The 10,328-nt window shown below is 40.7% G+C and overlaps 1 pseudogene; it reads right to left on the minus strand.

Annotated features, from left to right (window-relative positions):
* Positions 1–520: 520 nt before the first annotated feature.
* On the minus strand, positions 521–1,277 carry LOC109701814 (small ribosomal subunit protein eS1-like; annotated as a pseudogene).
* Between the last annotated feature and the right edge of the window lie 9,051 nt (positions 1,278–10,328).

The following is a 10,328-nucleotide window of genomic DNA, read 5'->3' on the forward strand; positions in this document are numbered from 1 at the left end:
TTGTGTGCTCTCGCTTTTATCATGTGCTCAAAGTCCAGTCCCCTTGTTGTGTTTGCCCTTGATCTAATGTCCGCATATGAGGGAGAACATACGATTTTTGGTCTTTTGGGCCAGGCTAACCTCACTCAGAATGATGTTCTCCAATTCCATCCATTTACCAGCGAATGATAACATTTTGTTCTTCTTCATGGCTGCATAAAATTCCATTGTGTATAGATACCACATTTTCTTAATCCATTTGTCAGTGGTGGGGCATCTTGGCTGTTTCCATAACTTGGCTATTGTGAATAGTGCCGCAATAAACATGGGTGTGCAGGTGCCTCTGGAGTAACCTGTGTCACAGTCTTTTGGGTATATCCCCAAGAGTGGTATTGCTGGATCAAATGGTAGATCAATGTCTAGCTTTTTAAGTAGCCTCCAAATTTTTTTCCAGAGTGGTTGTACTAGTTTACATTCCCACCAACAGTGTAAGAGGGTTCCTTTTTCCCCGCATCCTCGCCAACACCTCACAAACAGGATTTTAAACAGATTCTTGAACTGGTTCATATCCATCAGTTCATTCAACTTTAGCACCTGTCTCATCACCAGTTCTTTTAGAATTTTTGTCTTCATCACGAAGCTGCATGGGTTTTCTTTATTCAAACTTAGGCTTCTTTAATTTAGCATTTTTTACTTGTCTAAAAGAGATATCATGAAGACATCATAAATAGATCGACAAGACTTTTCTAGACCTTTCTCAATGCTATCTAGAATCAATTTCTTGACCATTTCTTTCAAGTAACTTGTCTGCACCTTTCAGGTCACGATCTTCCAGATTTGGTGGACCTCTGGGTGCTGAGCTTGAGGTGTCTTCCATATCTGAATGTTGTGCTTTTTTAGTCAAACCAATAATACAGAACAGATGAAAGAAATAATCATCAGTAGTCTTGACGTCAACATGAGTCTCTTGACCATGGTATACATTTTGGCACAGTTAAGATCCATGCCTTGGAAGTTAGGTAGTTTTTTCCCCTGAATATCCTCAGCAATTAGCTTGAATTTTCTTAGTGCAATTTTATCATTCTGCAGATCAGCAAGGCTCACTTGAAACACATGCTCCCATAGGCCTTCAAATATCATTTTGATTCCTTGTGACTACCGTTTTTCCAATATTTCTTATATTGAACATAGCCAGTGCTTTTATATCATCCCAATTGTTCTTAGAAAATGGATCATCCATTTCTTTCTTGGCTCTTTTTGCAGCCTTTTGTAAGGTGCATGCTCTTGCTAACTGCCATGGTGCTGCTCCGAGAGTCAAAGGGGTCACTTTGATCTCGCTATTGGATTGAAATCTACACCATTCATATTAAAAGTGACTCCAAGATAAAACTATGAACTGAAACAATCAGGCTAAAGCTCTTTTCATTCATTAGCAGCCCTATATTTATGCCCTCCCAAGTGTGGAAGAAATATTAGGGCTAAAAAATCCAATGCTATCTGGAGAGTTCAGAGCACTGGGTAGTGTTTCTTAATTTTTTCTTGAACTGGGTGTTCAGTTCATAAGGATTTGTATTGGATTGTGCTCCTGGCTTCCTTCCCTATTTTCCTCTGCCACCCTCAAGTTCTCTCCCATCCCTTGGTGTTATCCTGGTTTACTGGATAAGATGGCTGTCTCCTTGAGGTTATTCCTTCCTACATCTTGGGACAATGGCTCTGCAGAATCTATTGGGAGGTGGAGAAAGCACCAAATCAGTGAAGGAAAGACCTCTAGGCCTGTCCTCATTCATGAGAGATGTGGGTTTACACATGGACCATGGTGATCTCAGGGAAGAGTTGACACAAAAGCCAAGATCTGGCTTTGTGGGGACTTTGTCACTAGGAGGAGCTCACGGTTTGGTGTGGTTGACAGCATTTATTGGAGTTTTGTAGAGTAGAGATCCTGTGCACTTGTTGGGGTGTTTGCATTCATCAAACTGTGATTTTTGTACTATCCTAACACATTTCCTTTCTCCACTGGTAATTACTGTGTAGGGTCCTAATTTTGCCTGTTGTCCAGACTGGCTTCTCCCCCTGGGCAGTGTCTATTCTATGTTTGCTGTAATTGGATGATGCCACACAACCTACTGCTGTTGCCAGATTTCATTATGACTTGGCATCTTCTGTATTAATTTCTCCACTTCGGGGCTGTTTTGAAGCAAGTGAGGCCAATTTCCTTTTCAATAGCGCAAATCTGAAGGTCCAATTTGAGCTGGGAGCTAAGTGGGTGCATTTGTGCAGCTCTGATTGACTGACAGTGTTCTCTTTGTTTGATCTGATTTTGATGGAAAGCTTGACTCTTGAGAGGCAGCTGGCACTCACTGGAAGCCAGAGGAGCCATCCTTGGAAAGCCCAGGAAGACATTTGGGCAGATGGTTTTATCCAGAATTTTTATTATTATTATTTGAGTTACATTGGGGAATGAGACACAGGTTCGCAGTTCTTGGCATTAGGGTTGCTTCTCTGTCACTCCCACTCCTGGTGACCAAGTCTGGCCACTGGAGGAATTCAGAATCAGAAGGACATAGGGGATTATGAATAGATTCATCAGATAAAATACAAGATGTCTAAGTTTGAATTCCAAATAAATAACAAATAAATTATAGTGTAAGGTGTCTCATGCAAGGTTTGTCAAGTACTTCATAGTATAAGTATATCCCTTGCAATTTCTGGCACATGCTTATACTAAAACATTATTCATTATTTATCTGAAATTCAAATTTAACTAGGTGCCCTGTATTTTTATTTGCTATATCTGGCAACCCTAGATATGTGATAAAAAAAGTAAGTATGATAGTGGTTACTGTAAAAGGGAAAGAAAACGAAGCAACCCAATCCAAACACAGGGGGAAAGAAGGATAAAATGGATCACTTGAAAAAGAGGAGCATGCCAGTGGAAAACTCATTTAATGTACAAAGATAAAAACAAAACCTTATCTGAGGGGACAAAATTTGCTATTCTAGGCTCCCTACCAACAGGAAAACGAGAAAAGTTAGTTTCTTCAAGATTCATATCCCCTATTAGACATTGGAAGCAGGAGCAGATTAAGTATTTCTGATTTGGTCATATGTAGATCAATGTTTTTCAACTCTAGTGTGCGTCAGACCCACCTGTAGGGCTTATTAAAACAGCAATTGCTGAGCTGTATGCTGAGTTTCTGACTCAGTAGTTCTGATGAGGTGCCTGAGATTTTACATTTCTAACAATTTCTGAAGTGAGAACTTGGTCCACATTTTGGGAATCAATAGTTTTAACCTATGCCACCAAATTTGGTGGCCATTAGTGCTTGAAATGTGGCTGGCCCAAATTGAGATGTGTGGTAAGTGTAACGTACATTCCAGATTTTGAAGATTTAGCTTGAAAAAAAGAATGTATAATATCTCATTGGAAAATTTAAAATATTGGTTACATGTTTAAATACATATATTGGGTTAAATAAGATATGTTATTAAAATTAATTTCATCTCTTACTCTTTTTAAAAAATATGGCTACTAGAAAATGTAAAATTACAAGATTCACTTGTAATTTAGCTGGATGTTAAATCAACTGGGCTCATATTGTATTTCTATTGTACTGTGCTGTTTAAGAACATTGTCTGGGTCTGAATTTGGGCATACATTAATTAGCGAGAGGGAGTTAGGTAAAATCCCTTAGATTTTTGTGATAGTTCTTTTTTCTTTGATGCCACTAGGGGTTTGAACTCAGGGCCTCATGCTTGCTAAGCAGGCCACTCTACCTCTTGAGCCATGAGCCCAGCCCTTGTGATATGTTCTTGAGTTTAGTATTTCTTCCAAGATTTACTGAATCTTCTTACTTGGGGGTGCTTTTGGGAACTTGGAAAATGTTCCAGGGTTCAGGTGCTGGACAGGAGAGAATCTGGGGTGGAAGCAAGGCCTGTAGCTGTGGAGGTACAGAAGGGATCATTGTTACTTTTGCTCAGGGGGCCTCTGCCCTCTCTGAAAAGGTGAGTTGTCCACAATCAGAAAGGTGACTCCTTCTGTCTACAAGTATGTTCTTGTCCTACGTTGTCTGTTTGTTGGGGGTGGAGAGAGAATTGCTAATGATGAGCTCTATAAATAGATGGGGGATTCACAGCCTCTAAGAGGCCACTTTTCCTCTCTTTTTTTCCTCTGCAGTCAAAACTCAGCAAGAAGCCCGGGTCCAGGTCTGGGTTCTACAGTTAATAAGGACATGTAGAACCTGGACAAGGTTAGAAAGAAAGCCCCAGAGAAGGTTAAAGCATAGAAAATTGAATTTCTGACAAAAGACCAACCTTGGACTATTTCTTCCAGAGAAGAAAAGCCTTCAAGTATCTGAAAGGTTACTTTACAGAAGGCTGTGGATAATTGTTCTCCTTCCACCAAGAATAAAACAGGTGGAAAAACATTTAAACTGCTACACAGGGGATTTGGTTTTCAGGCAAAGGAGAATTTCCTGACATTGAAAATAGTTTCTCATTGGAAGGCTTTCTGTGATTCCTTACCCAGTACCTTCCCTCACATTTCCTGCCTAGGCCTCCATGCTGTCCCCTAGTTGTGGCGTTAGGAATTATGTCCTGAGATGCGGGGAAGGCTCAGTGTCATTTTGGTCTGGGAAAAAAGATCCCTTACCTGTGATGCCAGACTCTTGTTCTTTGCCCAACTCTTGGTTTCCAATCTGTGTAATCTTCCTTCTTGTGGTTGATTTTAGTTGCTTGGATGTTTAGTTTAATGCATGAAGTTAGCATACACAGAAAGGAGATTTTTTAAGAGCTGCTTAGCAGTGGTGGGCTGGAGCTAGCTTATACGGGCTCCTGAAGCCAATCGTTAAATTTGCAGTAACTTTGTGAACTGGTTGATGTCATGATGGTGGCTTGAACTCAGCCATTGTAGGAGAAGTTACACCATTGAAATAGGCAAGCACTACCATTAGATCGCCTGTCCCATCTTTGCTTTGCAGAGCCAGTTGTTAACATTAGCCTGCAGACCATCCATTAGCTGGATGTTAGGGAGCACAGCAAATGCTTTCTTTGCTCATCTCATATCTCCTTGGACACCTCTGATTTCAGCTGGGGCTGATGTAGTTACACACACATGGACTGCATCCCACCCCAATTCTCTACTGTCTTTATTAACAGTTCTAACTCAGGCTTTCTCCTGAAGGGCTGATGTTTGCCCAATTCTTACTTAGGGCACCCTGGAAGTATTTTGGAGTCCATGCTGTCAAGTGCAAACCTCAACAAAGTGGGGCTGGAAGCCAAAGGATAGATGCTCAGACAGTTGTCCTTCAGAGACAGAATGATGCATTTCATTCTGCAGGATTCCTCACTGGGTCCCCTAGTTGCTTATACTTACTGACTTCTCCTTCTCTGTCTCACTCTCCCCTTTCTTTCATTCAGGATTCCTGAGATCACCAGGTAAACTACCTACACCATATCCTTCCATAGTCTTTGCTTTTGAAGGAAGCAGAGGCCTGACAAACCTACTGTGCTGACAGCTATATAAAAGTAGGACATGTCCGATTATATACAGTATATAATGTCTGACAGTGTCATAAAGGACTATGTTACTAGCTTATGTAGTTATTATGCTATGATTGTTATTTTAGATTATAGTCTAAAATATGCAAAAAGGTTTACTATAAAACAGAATACTGTGTTATACCAGCAACAACCTCATACAGCTCATGCTTACCCTATTTCTTGATTGTCTTGAGAGACTGCCTTGAATCACTGCCTTATATCATCTAGATTTGTGTAATTGCACTTAATGACGGTCTCATGACAAGGAACTCACCTAACAAGGCCTTTCTCAGCACACAGCCCTTTTGTTAAGGGACACACAAGGTGTTTGTAAACTCATGGTTATATGATTGGCGGTTGAGTGGGGCAAGCTTTGCTGGATGCTCATTCATGTAGCTTACTGTTTGGCCGCTCCTAGGCCTAAGTGGTCTGTGTGGTCTTGTTTACATGACTAGTAGTTGGGCCTCTCTTTTTTCCTACATGTTCCTTCATCCTCAAGGAGTCTAGTCAATGTGTCTTCACATGACAACATGAAGCTCCAAGAGGGTGATAGTGGAAGTTGGCATATCTCTTGAGGTATGGATTCTCAAGTGTCCAGACATTACTTATGCACAGACGCAAGCAGTGAGGACACAGACTCCAACTCTTGATGGGAGGAGCAGCAAAATCACAAGGCAAAGGGATGGGCAAATACTGCAGCCATTTTGCTAACCATGACTCAGGAAGTATCTGACCTCCACAGTGGGCTAAGGGGGTTCTTCAGATGGGGAGATCCACAGAAACTGCTGGAAGCAGCACAGCAACTAAGAGATAGCATAGATAAATGGGACCTCATAAAACTAAAAAGCTTCTGTTCATCAAAAGAAATGGTCTCTAAACTGAAGAGAACACCCACAGAGTGGGAGAAAATATTTGCCAGCTACACATCAGACAAAAGACTAATAACCAGAATATATAGGGAACTTAAAAAACTAAATTCTCCCAAAACTAATGAACCAATAAAGAAATGGGCAAGTGAACTAAACAGAACTTTCTCAAAAGAAGAAATTCAAATGGCCAAAAGCACATGAAAAAATGCTCACCATCTCTAGCAATAAAGGAAATGCAAATTAAAACCACACTAAGATTCCACCTCACCCCTGTTAGAATAGCCATCATTAGCAACAGCACCAACAACAGGTGTTGGCAAGGATGCGAGGAAAAAGGAACCCTCTTACACTGTTGGTGGGAATGTAAACTAGTATAACCACTCTGGAAAAAAAATTGGAGGCTACTTAAAAAGCTAGACATTGATATACCATTTGATCCAGCAATACCACTCTTGGGGATATACCCAAAAGACTGTGACACAGGTTAATCCAGAGGCACCTGCACACCCATGTTTATTGCGGCACTATTCACAATAGCCAAGTTATGGAAACAGCCAAGATGCCCCACCACTGACGAATGGATTAAGAAAATGTGGTATCTATACACAATGGAATTTTATGCAGTCATGAAGAAGAACGAAATGTTATCATTCGCTGGTAAATGGATGGAATTGGAGAACATCATTCTGAGTGAGGTTAGCCTGGCCCAAAAGACCAAAAATCATATGTTCTCCCTCATATGCAGACATTAGATCAAGAGCAAACACAACAATGGGATTGGACTTTGAGCACATGATAAAAGCGAGAGCACACAAGGGAGGAGTGAGGATAGGTAAGACACCTAAAAAATTAGTTAGCATTTGTTGCCCTTAACGCAGAGAAACTAAAGCAGATACCTTAAAAGCAACTGAGGCCAACAGGATAAGGGGACCAGGAACTAGAGAAAAGGTGAGATCAAAAAGAATTAACCTAGAAGGTAACACACATGCACAGGAAATCAATGTGAGTCAACTCCCTGTGTAGCTATCCTTATCTCAACCAGCAAAAACCCTTGTCCCTTCCTATTATGGCTTATTCTCTCCCTTCAACAAAATTAGAAATAAGGGCAAAATAGTTTCTGCTGGGCATTGAGGGGGTGGGGGGGAGAGGGAGGGGGCGGAGTGGGTGGTAAGGGAGGGGGTGGGGGCAGGGGGGAGAAATGACCCAAGCCTTGTATGCACATATGAATAAAAAAAAAAGCTGCTGGAAGGGTCAAGAGAGATGCATGTTCACTATAACTGGCTTGTTCCTGAGTTGGGAAGTAGCATCTCTCATTCTCATTTCCTAGGTCCCTCCTGGGCTACTGACCTGTGAGCTCCATCTGGTTCCAGTCTCAAGTACACAGCCAGGCGGTGACTGGGCCTGGTTTTGTGACCAGTGTCGCCCCGAGTGGAAGCACCACAGATACAAGGCAGAACTGAAGTCTCTCGATGGATTTCATTTTTGAGCAAATGAAAGTAGAATCCTTAATAGGGCATTATTTGGAAGAAATGCACTGATTTGCATAAGCATGCATTGTTTATCAACATTCAATAATTTAAAAAATTGAATATAGAACTATATGTTTTTAGAATCTGACTGATGCCAGAACCAGTGATCAATCTTGCTTCAATGATTGACTTTCCTCAAAGGAGAGTATGAAGATTAGACAGGAAGAGGACAGGAACCAGGGAAAGGGCCGCTAATGTGTGCCGAAGGCCAGTGTTGGGGAAGGCATTACACTGAACTCTGACTCAGTTTGCACTTGCTGTAGCCCCACCTCAGCCTATGAGATGAGAAAACTGAGGCTCAGAAAGTTTATACCACTTGACAAAAGCCACACAATTAATAAAGACTAAATGGTTTCTACACCAACTGTGCTTTCTCTCCAGATGTAAAATTTTAGGGTCTGTCAAAGATTTCTCCACAGAAGTGGAATCCTATACTGGTTTGTTTGCTATGAAAGAGTTCATGCTCTGGTGTCAGAATAGACCTGGACTTTCAAATCTTGATTCCACTACTTGGGAACTCTGATCTAAACTTCTTAGATCCTCAGTTTCTTCATCTGTAAAGTGGGGATCATAATAAACTCTCACAATAAGCATTTGGCATGGTACTTGTAGCTTGCTCATTATAGTAGCACAAATTGTTATTGTTAATAAGAATTATTAGTAATTCACTTTATTTTAGAATATGTTTTAGGTTCTGTCTATATAGCTCAAATTGAAAAAATGTAGATTTACCTTTTGGGATAATTGTGAGTGCTAACTGTGGTACAATTGATGGAGTTATTGCATAGATAATCTGATTTGGTTATTGGGTACTTAAATTCTTATTAAAATGAATTGTAGAAAAAAGCTGAAAGCACTGTTTCAGCTGTTTAATGATATGTTTAGTGGAGATGTGATAATGACTGAATTGGATTAATTAGGGGGTCCTTAAATGGATTGTTTAGTAGTGAATTTGCAGATATATTTTCAGAGAAGTTCATGTGTTCAATGAATGGTTTGAATTTCAAGTTTACCTGTGGCAGCAGGAGAGAGGTAACGTCTGAAGAGGCACTTGTAAAATCAAATATGTTGGGTCTTCCAGGATGGGGAAGTTGATATCATTAAAATTGCAAAGAAAGGAGAAGGAGGAGGTTGTGTGTCGTTGATTTGCATTTATTTCTCTGCAAAACTCCCAAGGGGCTTTGTGTAAAACATTCTGTATAATCATAACCACCAACATCTATTTAATGCTTACTGGTTTCCAGGCCCCATGCTATGTGTTATTTATTCCTTGCATTAAACCTAAGCAATTTGATATGATTATTTACCCATTCCTCCAAACAAAGAAACTGAGGCTAAAAGAGGCTAAGGAATCTTCTCAAGTTCACACAGTTAGAAAAATTCAAAATGGATATAGACCAAGGCCAGCTAATTACAGAACCCTGACTCTTAGCCTAACCAAAATTTGTGAATGAAAGTCCTGTGTTGCCAATGAGATTCCTATTGGCTGAGGAACAGGGAACGGTATTTAGTATGTACCAAGCATAGTTTAATGACTATGCTTAAAAGTAGCCCCTTGCTTCCTTGCTCTTAAGAGAGATGGACAGGAAGCCAGACTCTTTTGTTGGAAGATGGCCAAGGAGACATGTAACTTGATTGCTACTGGCAGCTATCCCACAAAGTGGAGGGGAGTTGGCCTTAGGCTGAGGCCATTGCTTCAAACAGCAGAGAGGAGAGATGAGAAATTCCTGGGTCTTTGAGAACATCACTGAGTTGATCCAGGAGCCTGTTCTCTCCTTTTTCCTTACGACTCTAACACCAATTTAATTCAGGGTGGTGAGTACCAGTTAGAACCTGCATTTCTTGATCTCTCAATAGATATCTGGCCTGTGAGATCTTATGTGTGACTCTATATTTTTCATCATCTAGCACAATGGAAAATCTGTTGTTTTGCCATGGCACTTTTAGATGATTGTCAGAGAAAATAGTTACATAGGAAGGTAAGAGAATTCAGAGAATGCCAGTGGTGTATTGATGAGGGGATCAGGATAGGGGTAGGGGGGAGTGAAAGTAGCCTTTCTTTAAGGAGAGGAGAAAGCTAGGACTAAGCATGTTGGAGTGAATTAAAGAGAGAACCTGCTAGTTGGTATTTGAGCCCAGAGATAATGGGGACTTGGTTGTCATCTGAGAGATGATGAATCAAGGAATGTTTTCTGGTCAGCTACCATCAGGCTGTGAACATGGCATCACCTGCCACCAGCTGGGTACTGTGAAGTTGCTAACTTGTGAAGGAGTCTTTCCTGACTGTGGTCCATTTATAGGATCAGTAAAGAAATAGGGCCTGCAGAGGATTAAAAAATGAAGTCAAATAAAGATGGAATATAAAAATTGTAGAATCCTTCAGTGTTTGCATTTAACAAATGACTGCTTTGAA

Source organism: Castor canadensis, chromosome 4 (assembly GCF_047511655.1).
Source record: "Castor canadensis chromosome 4, mCasCan1.hap1v2, whole genome shotgun sequence".
Taxonomy (NCBI): Eukaryota; Metazoa; Chordata; class Mammalia; order Rodentia; family Castoridae; genus Castor; species Castor canadensis.